We start from the raw sequence: 14,088 nt of genomic DNA, 5'->3' as shown, positions 1-14,088 counted from the left end.
GCGGGATGCAAACGGTCTGATACATTTCTCGTGATTTGTCCTGCGCGAGTGATGATAAGGTGGATTCAGATATGTGGCTTTATTTAGGTTAATGCGATAGTGATACAGAAGGAAAATAAATTTCAAAGCAGAGATACGACGACGATTAGACAGCGATGGGATGCCAGCTCGGATGAGCATGTCACTTACGCTGTCACGCCGCTAGTATTTCGAGTTGATGAAAGGAAAAGGTTCATGCGCTCTATTTCTTCGAGTTTATCAGCGAGATATGCCTGGCGGGGATTCCAAACGGAACTTGCGTATTCCGAAATGGGTCGTACGAGGGACTTGCATGCTGCAAACTTGGCGTTAGACGGTGCTGTCGAAAGTTTTCTACGCAGAAATTGTAATTGTCTATGGGCCTTGGTGCACGTTTTAGGGATATGTACGTTGCATTTTAACTTACTCGTAAATGTTACGCCCAGGTATTTGACTGTGTCTGCCTTGCTGATGTTAATTCTGTTGATCTTGTACGTGAAACAAAAAGGCCACTTTTTTCGAGTTATACTCATACATACTGTCTTCGCGATATTTATGCCACTTCCCGATTTGTCACACCAGTGAGCGATGTTAGCTAGTGATGTATTAAGTCTTAACTGATCATCATGAGAATATACAGGAGTGTATGTGATGATATCATCGGGCGAAAATATTATGCTCACTCCGGGAGCTACGCTAGTGTAAATGTCATAAACATGTTATAAAATCAGCAGGACCCAGCATAGGTCCCTCTGGTGCCCCTGAAAAAACTTTCTAACGATCAGAATCTACTCTGTTTACGCTGACGTATTGGGTGCGGTTATTCAAGCATGTAGCTATTCAAGATAATATAGTGGGACGAATACCAAGTGATTTTAACTTAACAAGTTTGTAATAGGGCACCCGATCCAAAGCCTTTAAAAAATCAATGAAAATGTCGTCGGCTTGCAGTTATAGGTTAATTACGGTGGCGAAATAATGAGCTATTTCAAGGATTGTGACGTTTGAGAGGTTCTTGCGAAATCCATGTTGATTTGAGTGCAGTAAGTGGTTATGCTCCAAATAGCTGATTCTACATGTAATGACATGGCACTAAGAAAAAAATATTTTCAACACAGAATAAACACATATTAACACGAGAACGATTCAAAGGCATTAACGAGGGATGAGTGGTCAGCGATCGTACCGACATCACTGCGCAGCCTTTTCCAGTCTCTAACAGCAAGAAGTAGTGAAGATTATTGTCGCGTAGTGCTGACTGTATTCCGGCGAGTAGGAACACAGTGAGAATGGCTTCCAAAAGAAACTTTTTAATTGTGCTGACCTGCGCTCGAAAAGAGCTCATTGACTCGGCGGTACCATAGCAACAGTCGTGCTCGGCGACTGCTCGCCATTCTCGGCCGTTCTCAATTTAAAGGCGATAAGGAACTTTCCAGATAAAGCGTGCAAAGTTACAACATTATGGATGGATGGATGGATAGATGGATGGATGGATGGATGGATGGATGGATGGATGGATGGATGGATGGATGGATGGATGGATGGATGGATGGATGGATGGATGGATGGATGGATGGATGGATGGATGGATGGATGGATGGATGGATGGATGGATGGATGGATGGATGGATGGATGGATGGATGGATGGATGGATGGATGGATGGATGGATGGATGGATGGATGGATGGATGGATGGATGGATGGATGGATGGATGGATGGATGGATGGATGGATGGATGGATGGATGGATGGATGGATGGATGGATGGATGGATGGATGGATGGATGGATGGATGGATGGATGGATGGATGGATGGATGGATGGATGGATGGATGGATGGATGGATGGATGGATGGATGGATGGATGGATGGATGGATGGATGGATGGATGGATGGATGGATGGATGGATGGATGGATGGATGGATGGATGGATGGATGGATGGATGGATGGATGGATGGATGGATGGATGGATGGATGGATGGATGGATGGATGGATGGATGGATGGATGGATGGATGGATGGATGGATGGATGGATGGATGGATGGATGGATGGATGGATGGATGGATGGACGGACGGACGGACGGACGGACGGACGGACGGACGGACGGACGGACGGACGGACGGACGGACGGACGGACGGACGGACGGACGGACGGACGGACGGATGGATGGATGGATGGATGGATGGATGGATGGATGGGCTTTACCCGATGGAATTTACCCGATGCTTTAAAACAAATAAGGCGACTGGAAACAAATAAAACGGATTGCACAAAAACAAACACCTAGTGTGGAAACACAGCCTCATTTAGCGCCCATAATAGGACTTTAAACAGACGACATGGGCTGCGACGAAGAGCCTTGTGCGGACCGAAATAGTGGCGCAGAAGCTTTCCACTCAAGCCACGCCTGCGAATGGGCGTCCTAACCAGGCTCGCTCTCTTGGCTTGGATTCCGCGTTGCGCCTTCGTAGGTGGTAGAGTCTGGTGTCTGTCCGCTGCTGGTCTTTGATCCGCAATCTAGCAAGTCTTCGGGCTTGTTCTGCGCGCTGACGGTAGGAGGCGACATCGACGTTATCTTCGGTAACGTTCGGCAGCATTGCGTCGAGCGTGGGCGTGGCCTCCCTGCCATGGACTAGCCTAAAATGCCTCATCTCGCTTGTCTCCGGCACTAGGGTATTGTAGGCGAACACGTTGTCAGGCAGGACGACGTCCTAGATCAACGATGATTTTGTCGGCGATGGTTTTGTTCAGGCTCTGAGTCAGTCTGTTCGTCTGCGGATGGTATGCAGTTGTCTTCCGGTTGATTATTTGGCTGTAACGCAGGATGGCTTGCATAAGTCCCGCTGTGACCGCTGTTCCTCTGTCCGTTTGGCGACTTCTGCTTGCTGTTCTGCTCGGTAGGGTTTTTGCCTCGGCGTCGTGGGTGAAGCAGTTGATAGCTATGAAGACACACTCATTTCCAGACGTTGACTTCGGAGAAGGGCCTAGCAAGTCTACGCCGAACTGCTGAAAGGGCATTGAGGAGTGTCGATTAGGGTTCAGCAATTCTGCCGGTCGGGCGGGAGTTGCATTTTGTCGCATACTATCTCGGCAAGTTTTTTATAATGTGCGACATCGGCAGACAGTCGGTGCCAGCAATACTCGTCTTAAAAGCAGCGGAGCGTGCGAGAAAACCCGAGATTTCCAGCTGTCGTCTCGTCTTGTGACGCCTGAAAAACTTCTTCGCGCAGACTAGCGGGTACAACAAGGAGGCAGGCTGTTTTGTTCGCTGAGAAGTACTTCACGTGGTGATCATTCTGTACACGGGTGAGCACAATCATCTCTTGAACGAGGCGGGGGGTGTAGAAACTTTTCCTTCCAAATCCTCGGTGAGGCAATTATAGGTTGGGGTCCGAGCGTTGCAGCTGTGCAAAAGAGGTGGAGCTGATTGGTGCCAGGAAGGCGTCCGCATCGTCGTCCGGTGGCGGTGCATCTACAGGGGCTCTTGACAGACACTCGGCATCAGTGTGCTCGCGTCCGAACTTGTGAACGACGGTGACCTCTAACTCCTGGAGGCGCAGGCTCGATCGAGCGAGGCAGCGTGTGCGGCCCTTGAAACTGGCAAGCCGGCACAATGCGTGGTGAGCCCCGACAGCTTTGAACGGTCGCCTGCACAGGTAGGGGCGGAATTGCGACGTGGCCTAGATGATGGCAATGTACTCCTTATCAGTTATCGAATAGTTAGCATCGGCATTAGACAGGGAAAAGCTAGCGTATGCGATCGCTTTCTCCTGTGCGTCAACTATCCGGACGAAGACGGCGCCTAGGCCCACGCTGCTTGCGTCGGTATGAACTTCAGTATCTGCGTTTTCATCTAATTGCGCAAGAATCGGGGAGGGGGGGGGGGCTGTAAACGACGCTGAACTTCCTTGAAGGCTTCTTCTGCTTGCGGCACTTCACATTTAAACAGCACGTCTTCTTTCGTGAGTTGAACCAAAGGCACGGCGATGCCCGAACAGTTTTTGTCAAATCGTTGGTAATATGAGCACAGCCCGAGGAATCTGCACACAGCTTTCTTATCGGCAAGTGATGTGGCCTAGAACGATGTGGCCTAAAAACAACAGCTCTTCATGGGCAAAGTGGCACTTCTTTACCTTCAAGGTTAGGCCAGACGACTTGATTGCGTCTACTTTGTTCGAAGCCCTTTAAGGTGCTTTTCAAAGTTCGAGGAGAAGAAAAGCACGTAATCTAAATATACCAAAGTAGCTACCTCAGGCCAATGCAATTCTGCGAATTTCTCTACATCCGCGCGGTGGCTCAGTGGTTAGGGCGCTCGGGTACTGATCATCATCATCATCATTTATTTACCCTTAAAGGCCCTTGGTTTAGGGCATTACATAAGAGGGGGGGGGGAGTAGTCGTTACATATACAATGGTACAACAAAAATCAATACAAAGTGCAGGGTCCTTGTTAAACATTAACATCATTACAAGCATAAACACTAATAAAGACGCAGCGGCTCAAGAACAACTTGGAAAAAACAAAAAACAAAAAACAGACGCATACACATTCAAAAACACTGCAAAATATCTCAGCCCTTAAAATGTGCTGTTAATAAGTGCCTGAATTTATTAGGTTCTACTTCAGTAACTATGGAATCGGGTAAGTCATTCCACAATGTAATGGAGCTAGGTAAAAAGGATTTATTAAATGAGTCTGTGGAGCCATGTATGCGCTGCAACCTAAAGAATTGAAAAGTCGGCGTGAGGTGCGAAGCGGCAGGTGTAATACAGAATTTCTTAGCTGTGGGAAGGTATGGTACAATTTGTGAAATAGGCAAAGCTGTGAAATTTTACGCCGAAGTGCCAGGGGTTGAAGATCAAGGGATGCCTTGATAAGAGTTATACTGTGTCGTCTGTCATACTGCGATGTGATAAAACGGGCTGCGCGATTTTGGATGGCTTCAAGCTGATCGATTAGATATTTCTGATGGGGATTCCAGATCGCCGAGGCATATTCGAGTTTCGGAAGGATGAATGTTACGTAGGCGAGTTGACGGATAGAACGGGGTGAAAAAGCGAGGGATCGTCTGATAAACCCAAGCAACTTGGAAGCATCTGTACAAAGTTTTGCAATGTGCTCAGACCATGTTAGTTTGTTGTTCACGATGATTCCAAGATACCTGTAAGATTCTGTTTCAGAGAGTGGTGTAGAATTTAATGAATACGGATAGCTGAGGTTATTTCGCTTTCTTGATAAATGCATGAACTTACATTTAGAAATGTTCAGTTGCATAAGCCATGACGTACGCCAGGTTTCTATGAGATCCGGAGTACCCGGGTTCCAACCCGACCGTGGCGGCAGCGTTTCGATGGAGGCAAAATGCAAAGGCGCCCGTGTGCTTTGCGCTGTCAGTGCACGTTAAAGATCCCCAGGAAGTCGAAATTATTCCGCAGCCCTCCACTACGGCACCTGTTTCTTCCTTTCTTCTTTCATTCCCTCCTTTATCTCTTCCCTTACGGCGCGGTTCAGGTGTCCAACGATATATGAGACAGATACTGCGCCATTTCCTTTCCCCAAAAACCAATTATTAATATTATTTTATAGCTTAAGGTATTAGCTATTGCTACACCAAGACACTTGTCGTTACTTCTGACAGGCACCGTTAGCTTTTCTCATGAAAACTGTTTTTTCAGCATTTAGTTTCATATCGTGTCTCCAACAGCAATCGTTAGTGCTGTTGAGGTTAGGGTTAAGCACCACTTCGTCCTCCAGAGTTTTAATTTCTGTGAATAAAACGCAGTCGTCCGCGAACAGCCTAATTTGAACTGGTTCTGTGATAAGGTTAACGATATCGTTTATATAGATAAGAAATATTAACGGAGCAAGCACGCTTTCCTGAGGGTCTCCAAATGTTACCGAGAGGGAGCGCGAGGAGTGACCACCAGCACAAACAAATTGGGTTTTGTCAGTGAGGTATGCAGTAATCCATTTGATTAAGAAAAAAGGTAGACCAGCGAATTTGAGTTTACAAATTAGTTTGTTGTGTGAAACAAAATCAAACGCATTCGTAAAATATAAAAACTACATCTAGTTGGCCTGACCTGTCGAGGATTTCTGCGAAGCTGTGCACAAATGAAGTTAATTGAGTTACAGTTGAGTAACCTGTCTTAAAACTAGGCTGAAGTGCAATTAGAAAATATTTGTTATTTAGAAAGTGAGTTACGTAATTGGCAATGATGTGTTCTAACATTTTACAACACGGGGATAGCAATGAAATGGAGCGATGATTCTGGAGGAGAGTGGACTTGCCTTTTTTGTGCACAGGGACTATACAAGCCGCTCGCCAGTCAGAAGGAAGGTTAGCCGACAGAATGAACGCTCAGAAAATGACGACTAAGAGCTGTGATAAAATTTTAGCGTAATGGTGCAGGAATATATTGGGGTCGTTATCTGGCCCTCGAGACGATCGTAGTTTAAAGTTAAAAAACATTGTACAGACCGCAGGTAAAGACACCAAGTCACAATCATCGTCGTTTTGTTGGTGGAGGACATCGCTCGGCGCATGTCTGACTGGAATATAAAAAAACATTCTCGAAATATTCATTCAAATGATTCGCAATAACTTGCTTGTCATGAATGATAGCACCGCCATGCAGTATTTGATCTACTGGCTTTCTCTTTTTGGATAAATGGCTCCAAAATTTATCAGGCTTAATCTTTATAAAGTTAGGCAAAATAACCTGAATATAGAGCCACTTGCCTCTGCTCACAGCTTGAATAAGTGTGGCCCGTGTACGATCAATGATGCGCTGGCAGGCGCCACTTCGTTTCAAACGCTTCAGTTTCCTTTTTGGTTGTAAGATACTTCGTGTAATCCAAGGTGTTTGTTTTGTACGCTCCCTAATTTTGTCTCACATAAAATTGCCTAAACAATGACTGAATGTCTCCTTAAACTGGTGCCATAGTATAGTTAGTATAGTGACGTCATACCCGTGAAAATCACTTAGTCAAAGATCCAGATAGTCTAGCACGCTTTCGTCGCTTGCGCGTGAAAAATCACAGTTTCAGGTTGTACGGATGGGAAGTCACGTGAAGCATTGCAAACAGATGAAAAGCACACCATTTTGTGATCAGGTGTGCCAGGCTCAACAGTCACTGCGACATTGTCAATTGAGCGGGTGACACAGACGAGATCTAGTATAGAACTAGAGGAGCCAGTAATACGAGTAGCTGGCTGCTTGTATTATGTTTTTAGCAAGCTTGATGTCAAACATATACTTATAATGACTGTTGTGCATGCTGTCAAGGGGTGGTTTGTTCCAAATAGGGCCGGACAAGTTGAAATCCCCTGTCAATATTATTTTGTCGTGAGTAAATATAGTCATATGTTCACACAAATTATTCATAAAATGTGGGTGAGAATTGGGTGCTTATATACAGCAAATAAGAAAACACTCTGCTGACAAAAATTTACTTTAGAGGTGACACTCTCATGATTATTAATCTGTTGTAAAAGAAATGCAGCCAATGGTTTTTTTTTTTACTAGAACGGCAACTCCGCCCCCTCTTGACTCGCGATCACGGTGAAATAGGCGAAAAGTGCTAGGAAAATTATCATCATCAGTATCCTCATGTAACCAAGTTTCCGTTATTACCACAATGTGTCGGTTATATTCTAAGCAAATAGCTTCCAGTTTTCCGCTTTTGTTCACGATGCTTCGCACATTTAAATATAGTAGGCGTAAGTCTCTGACTTCCGGGATGACACGTCATTGATTACGCGAGTTGTTTTGAGCTCTTGGCATCTTAACTCTTCCTTTTTTATTGTCATCCCAAATGAAATTTTTTTGCGATCTTCAGTTTGTCGTTGACTAAAGACACTCTAAACGCTGAAAAATCGAAAATAGACTCTGGAACATCGTTGTGTGGAACAGAGACTAAATGGCATCACCTTGAACTCGAAGAGGCTATCCGGAGTTGTTAATGCGGTCTGCTCACGGTCTCTTTCATAGACCTCAGTTTTCCAGTAGCCGCTACTGATGTCCATTGTTGAGAAATACTTGGCATTGCAGAGCCGGTACAGTGCGTCGTCAACGCGGAGGATGGAGTAGACGTCCTTCCTTGTTATGTTGTTCAACTGGCGGTAATCAACGCAGAATCGAAGATAATCGACACAGAATCTTTCTTCCTCATTTGAACAACCGGTGCCACCAAGGGACTCTTTGAACGCTGAGTGACGTTGTCGCGAACCATTTTTTTCACTTGATCCCGGATGGCTTGTCGTTCTCTCGCTGATTCACGGTAGGGGGTTTGGCGAAGAGGTTTGGCGTAGTCGTCGGTATAATGCGATGCTAGGCAATTGGCGTTTCTTGGACCTTCAGCGATGACGAAAAGCAATCACTGTAGCTTCAAAGCAGACTGCGGATCTGGTCGCGTCTGTTCCGGGGCAGCGCTGGGTTGATGTCCAAAGTGGGCGAATCTCTTGGTGAGGGAAACTTCTGCGGATGGGCCGGAGAAGGCGAATGCCTCTCTTACGTCGAATGTTTTGTCAAAGTAAGCAATCGTCGTTTCTCTGTTAGCGCGCCAGTATTCCTCGCTGAACTTAGTCAGCAAAAGATCAGCTCGGCCATTGCAGAAATGTGCGATGCTTCTTGGCATGCCGATTCCTCGGTCTAGAAGCAACAGCATGTTGTTCTCGCTGACGGCTTCACTTTTGTCGGCTTCCTTGGCGCCTGCGAGATGATGACGCTTGAGCGGGGTGAGACACTCACTTGTTCCTCCAGGACACTCAGGGCAACGTGTTGTTACAGACTCCTCATCGAAGGGGTGGCCTCGTCCGCCGAAAGTGTGATCAGCTTGTATCGCAGGTAGATGATCACCTGATGCTCGTTAAGGAAATCCATGCTCAGGATCACTTCGCGAGAACATTGCCGTAACACAAGAAGGCCGCAGGATACATATGTACCTTGACAGTCACTCGTGCTGTGCATCGTCGTTATGGCGTAATGATGTGGCCTCTGCGGTGAAAATTTATGGGCGGTCCCAAGTAGTCGTGACTTCAGCAACGAATAATCCGTTCATGTGACACGTCATTGATTACGCGAGTTGTTTTCAGTTCTGGGCATCATAAATTTTCCTTTTTTATTGTCATCCAAAATAAGAATATTTTTTTCCGATCTTTTTCTAGACGACGATTGTCACTTTTAAGTCCAAAGTCCTGGCTCTTCTGTTGCACGCCGTCCTCGGGGTAGGGTCACGGCTTCGTCGCGTATGTGGATCGGGAGTATGGTGTGCCGTCGAAGCTTTTCCAGGTGGCGGCGCCTTTTCGAAGGCTCTTCACGTTCTGATCGAGGTGCCATTGCATGCGGCGTCGGCGTGTCGGGGTGGCGTGTTCATGCGTGGTGTTCGTTGGAGGATCTTCATATCCTCAGGAAGCAATCTGACCTCCACAGGGGACTTTATTTAATTTCTCCTACGGGAGCTAGGCGGCCTTTAAGAACAGGGGCGTAAAAACTTTCCAGTTATTCGCAGGGGCAGAAGCCCCACCCTTCATTACAAGTACACCGTTGCTGCGGTCTTATTTCTTAGGCTTGATCGAGATAGCAACAATCCATATCACGCTTTTTTCCGCCAAACATCCGTCAGTCTTGCAGCTCCACTTCTGAAATGATGAAACCGTCTTGCAGCAATCCATTTCGGGCAGCTCACAAAACATGCCGCGCGTACCAAGTAGGTATATAACCGTAGTTGTCACAAAATTCAGACCTTAAGGGTTTGCAAACGCGTTTCACATGCCCCGACGACGGCGGAACAGCGGCAAACAATGTGCTTATTTCTGCGTGGCTCACACTTTTCTTTATGCAGAATCCCAGGAACTTACCACGGTATGTCGCTCTTGCAATGTTGGTCTGGAGCACATTCGCAACCTGAAGAACAGAAACACATAGGAAAGGGTAGCACGATGTATAAGAAACGTACTTCAGTAGAGTTAGTTTTTGGGCTAGTTGGTATTCTTGGTTTATGGATGTTTTACGTCCCAAATTGACTCAGGCGATGAGGGACGCCCGTAGTTAAGGGCTCTGGAAATTTCGACCACCTGGGGCTCTGTAACGTGCACTGATGCCGCACAGTGGACGGGCCTCTAGAGTTTCGCCTCCATCGAAGTTTTACCACCGCGGCCGGGATCGAACCCGCAACTTTCGAGGCAGCAGCCGAGCGTCATAACCACTGAGCCACCACGGCGGCGGAGTTCCTATTCTTGATTTAAGCTGTGTTTTTCAGCGCTACAGCGCACGAAAAAAAAAACAAAAAGAAGGAAGAGAAGGACAAACACAGCGGATGACTGACAAATGTTTATTCAAAGACGCACACACAGCTTAAAGGGACTATGAAATAAATTAATTGAGATTACGTAAAGCATACGAGAGATAGGCATTTCATTACTCGTCACCCCAACGCAAGAATTTTTAAACTAGCATAAATAACAGCGAAGATATAGACAATTAAATTTACGCTCCTTCTCTCCCCCCTCAACTCGCACGCGTGGGGCACTAGACAAAAATAAAGAAAACAGCTCTGGGACTGGGTCCCATCCATGAATACGTCATCCGCTGACCTTCCTTTTGCAACTTCCGGTTCTCGCTCCTAGCGCCCCAGCAGCAGCGTCGGCGGAGTGATTGCGGCGCGCGTTGGGTTTCTTTGCTTGTCGTCTGTTATAATTAGCAGGTATGGACACGAACCTCGAGGCGCGACTGCTCGCTCTTACGGTCGCGATGGGCATCGAGCCCTATGCGCTCACGCCGTACCGGCTGAACGCCAACGACGACAGCAGCGACTCGACGAGCCACTGCAAATTGCTCCGGAACTCCCGACAGAAGGAGGCGGCAGTGGAAAATTGAAGCCATATGCGCGAAGGCAATGCCCTGGCTCGCTCTTGCCCGAGAGGGTCGCGCGGCGGCACGAGCAGACGATTTTCACGGCTACCGGAAGTATGCCCGTGACGTCGTGGCTGCCGCGGCTCCAGCGAATGACAGCGTGTGGTGGCCTGGCGACATCATGGGTACAGTGACGTCTTTTTCATGATTTTTGTTTCAAAATCGGTCACTACGAGCACACCAATCGGCCCGCGAATTTTCAAAAAACACGGTTTTTAAAAATTCGTTAAAAAATGCCTGCTCGGTTCCGAAGACTCATACTTGGCGTGAATGCTTCTTAGCACCGTTTCTAAGCATTGAAAACAGTTACAAACGACTTTTTATTCGTTGCGTAGTCCCTTAAATACACTGAGACAGGCGCAGGTGCACAGCACGCAAGGAAAAAAAGAAGACAAAAGAAACGAATCACATCTTTATCGCAAAGAACCTTAAAAGGAACGTGTTTTCTGTTATACAAAAGTGCTGAAGTGTCGTACTCGAACTGAAGGTCGTACTCACCCAGAGCACCCTTCCCCTCCCCCCCCCCCCCCCCCCCGCGCCAAAAAAAAGAGCTTTTGCCATATAACTCATCCCATTCGAAAATTGTGAAGAGAGGGATAGCTACACTGTGCTTACAGTCTGCACTCCAAAAATCATGTGTGCCTTATATGCAAGATAGTATCGGGAATCAATTGGCTAGGCTTGAGCCCGCCGGTTTTCCTGGGTCGGTTGTCGCTGTTGTAGAAGCGATTTTGAAGAAGATGAAACCCGGAACTGGCAAGGAGGCAATAACCCCTCCGCAGGCTAAATTAAGGCCTGGAATGATGCCCTACATGCTCAAAATCTCCCATGTAACACGTGTGGTGGACGATGACGGGGAGCGGGACAGACGGCTGGACGACACGTACTCCTTTCTGCGCAGGTAGTCGTCAATTCCTCGCGCTCGCTGGCCAGGGAGCGGTCGTGGGGCGCCGATGGCGAAACCCCGCAGCCCGACGCGTCTATACGGGCAGTAGCGAAGTATGTGCCCGGCATAGCCAAAATGGAAGCACAGTGGGCGGTTCTCGGGCGACCTCCACTCGTCACATTTCCTACGGGCATTGCATCGCTACTAGTAAGATGGCCTTGCGGGAGCTAAGGGGCGTCATTCTTCTAGAGCTCGTACCCGTTGTAAAGGGCGAGGGGGGGGGGGGGGGGGGGGGGGGAGGGGGGGGGTCTGGTCGCGGTGCAGGACTGCGCAGTGCGGCGGCCTGGGTCATGGCGTCTTCAGCTTCCGTTGTTGTCGGCGCTGACGGGGAGACAAGCGCATGCTATCCTTCTTCATGGATGATCTCCGTATGTGACGCGACCTGAGTCAGCTGCATTGGCGGTGGCAGCAGTCAGCGAAGTTCTTTTCGAACAATTTCTCGTATTTGATCTCGCAGGTTATCCCCGCTTGCAGGGATGTCATATGAGGGGCTTGCCGTCACCACCTGAAGTGGTCGGTTGTATTGAAGGGTCCGGGGGTCAATGGTCTTTCGACGATAGAAGCTTCGACCACGAACTCGGCGACGGTCTTTGGAGGATTCCAGATCAGGCCAGCAAACAGTTGCTCCTTTACGCCACGCAAAAGAAAGGTGAGCTTCTTTTATTCAGTCATGTCAGGGGTGGCGCGCCTGAAAACGTGTTTCATTTCTTCCACATACGCAGTCTCGGTCTCGTTTGGTTGTTGAATTTTTGACGGCAGCAGAAGCTCCACTCCTTCTTTCCCTACGACGCTAGTGAATGTTGCCAGTAGCTGGTTCTTGAATGTCACCCAGGTCGTGAGGGAAGGATTGTGGTTTTCAAACCACGTTCTGCCAGCGCCGTCCAGTGCAAAATAAAAGTTACGTAGCTTGGCGCTGTCGTCCCAGGCGTTCAGCGCTGCCACACGGTCGTACACGTCCAGCCAATATTTTATATCTTCGCTTGGTGTTCCGTGGAAAGTTGGTGGCTCACGGGGTTGGCAAAGCACGACGGCCGTTGAGTGTGCACCAGGTTATATCGTGGGGGCGTAGCAGGATAGCAGGTCAGCACCTCCACCAATTGTCACGTAGTGGTGACTGTAATCCGGCGAGCAGGAAAATAGCAAAAATGGCGTCGAAACGAAACTCTTTATTTGGGCTGACTTGCGCCCTGAAAGAGCTTATTGACTCGGCGGTGCCATAGCAACAGTAGTGCTCCGCGGTTGATCGCCACTCTCGGCCGTTCTCAATTTAAAGCCGATTGCGAACTTTCGAGATACGGCGTGCAAAGTTGCTGCAACATTCTGATACAACGTAGAATCGGCTCTGCCTGGATGCGATCAATCAAGATAAATCTGGCCGCGTCTTGCATCATAAAGAAAGCGACAAAGCCGTGTGCCGGAAGCTTTGAAGAATGTAGTTAACAAACAGGACAAAGATTTGCAGAAATTTGCATGTTGTTGCTTGCAATGGCAGCGTTTATCTCGAACGGATGATCCACACGGGTCGATTATTCGTTTGACCCCATGAACCATAAAGCGTACCAAATGATACCTGGAAAATAATGGCGTTTTCTTGCCTTCTGTAAATTTCTGTCTCCGAGATCTTCCGAAAAAACTAAGCGCCGATTCATTACTTACAAAAACGCATTACTTTTCTGCAATGTTATCCAGCGGGAATCAAAAAGCGAATTTTATTTTGCGTGCTTTACTATGCCTTACTGCTCCCTAGACATGATCATCTTTACTGGACTGTACAATGTATAGAAAGCTCACATAACGCACCGGTATTGTGAATTTGTTGTTTTTTGAAATCTCATTTCAGCCGAGTGATTGTACATTCAGGGAAGTACAACCGGCCGAACCTTTAGCTGATGTGCGCAACGGCGACTTTTTCTGCGCTCCAGCGCTTTGCGGCAAAGAAAACTTGCGGAAAGCTCAGTATTAAGTACGGGCTTAGTGAGCATGTGCTTAGATTTGATATTTTTGCAAGTTTGCTCTGTCATAAGCTGCAGGAGCACAGAAAACACGGCCGTCGCCCACCAGATGAACTACATGCCCAGAAAGACATTCAACCAATGTGGCACTCCCTCCTGGCGATCCGTTTCGCCATGCTTCTATTGAAGTGCTTTGTTCCTTGAGCACTTTTCTTACAAAACAGATTTGATGCTGCTCCCTGACGACT

Source organism: Amblyomma americanum, chromosome 6 (assembly GCF_052857255.1).
Source record: "Amblyomma americanum isolate KBUSLIRL-KWMA chromosome 6, ASM5285725v1, whole genome shotgun sequence".
Taxonomy (NCBI): domain Eukaryota; kingdom Metazoa; phylum Arthropoda; class Arachnida; order Ixodida; family Ixodidae; genus Amblyomma; species Amblyomma americanum.
Note: the sequence above shows the minus strand (reverse complement) of the source record.